The 1,468-nt window shown below is 31.2% G+C and overlaps 1 pseudogene; it reads right to left on the bottom strand.

Annotated features, from left to right (window-relative positions):
• Positions 1–323: 323 nt before the first annotated feature.
• On the bottom strand, positions 324–453 carry LOC132236394 (U2 spliceosomal RNA; annotated as a pseudogene).
• Between the last annotated feature and the right edge of the window lie 1,015 nt (positions 454–1,468).

Raw genomic sequence — 1,468 nt, 5'->3', positions numbered from 1 at the left:
TGTAATTTATGTTTTAAAAATATTATGTCTATTTTTTTAGAATGCAGGGGATGGTGATGTGTACATTTCCGCACTTCCTTCTGATCTCTATGATTTTTGGAGCTTGAGTGGAGACATTCTGGTTCAGGTAGCTAACATTATTCTATGATAACAAGAGAACAAAAGCTATTAAAAGCATGATTGATAAATGGTCAGAATGATTATAAGGTAAGAGCCCATGGGTATGAGACAGAAAAATCAAATTAAAAATGATTATGAATTTTTAAAATGCTAGACATTCAAAATAATATAATGTGTTATGAATATCTACATGATGACAAATTAAATACACATGTAAGTTCGTAAAAATTCTAACCACAAAACACCATTTACAAAATTTAAATGGCACTACATAAAATTGAATATTGGAATTGTTTTCTACACTTGATCTTAGCCAAAAGGCCGAGAAGCGATGTGGAATTGTTTTCTGTCAGTTTGAATTTTTAACTTATAATATCAAAAACAAGTATGCACATTTAGATTATAAGTTTTTAATGAATTCTACCAAATTTCAGAAAAAAATTAGTAACCCTACATTTTTTTTTCAGTATTAAAAAAGGATAAAATATTCCCAACTCACTTTCTTCCTTAACACTCTTAGACTCAATTTCTGCTTGTATTGTTTTTGTGTTTTCCCCTCTCAGACAGATATTGATTATTTTTCCAATGAAGGAAGAATATCTTCCTGGTTTTCTAGATCTGGTCAGATTGTTCTCATCAATTTTAGGTCCGAGGCTCTTCCAGAGATGAAGAATAGGGAAAGTAAAGATAATTGCAAAGAACTAATTTTTTTTATTATTATTATCTGACATCTTAGTTACCCTTGAGAATTAGATGGGGGATAGAGGAGTCTTCCCTCATGCAGTGGCAATGGCATCTAACTCATGTGATGTAACCTATGGGGAAAGGTCCTTTCTTTTCTATATAAACCATGAAATCAGCTACATGACACTAAAGTTTTTAGGCTGTCTGATTTTGGCCTTTCTTTAACTTAACTTATTAATATTTCTCCAAAGGAGTGAATTTAAATCACCACTCGGCATATATTTCCAGAGTAACTCTACAGTTCTTGATTAGGTTCACAGAATACTATTTAAGCCTTGTTTTTCTTTCACTTTGTATAAGGCAAAAAATTTTGAAGCATAGGCAAACTCATTTCTTTGAGTTCTGCTAAATGATTTGTTTCATTTGGGATTTGTAAATTATAAACCCCATTTGTAAGAGAACAATCTGATCATAGCTGTGCTGCTCTGCATTTTAAATTAGAATTTTGGAAATCTGAGGACTTAAATTAAAGCTCATACCCAAGGTAACACAAAACCCTCCACTCTATACTCACAAAGAGAGTAATTATATATGAGAACCTGAAATTAGAAGCTGAAATTAGAGCTATATTTATTCAGTCCCAAAGAACAGCTATTTTTTTTTT

The sequence above is a fragment of the Myotis daubentonii genome, chromosome 5 (assembly GCF_963259705.1).
Source record: "Myotis daubentonii chromosome 5, mMyoDau2.1, whole genome shotgun sequence".
Classification (NCBI taxonomy): Eukaryota; Metazoa; Chordata; class Mammalia; order Chiroptera; family Vespertilionidae; genus Myotis; species Myotis daubentonii.
Note: the sequence above shows the minus strand (reverse complement) of the source record. Positions and strands in the feature narration are given on the sequence as shown.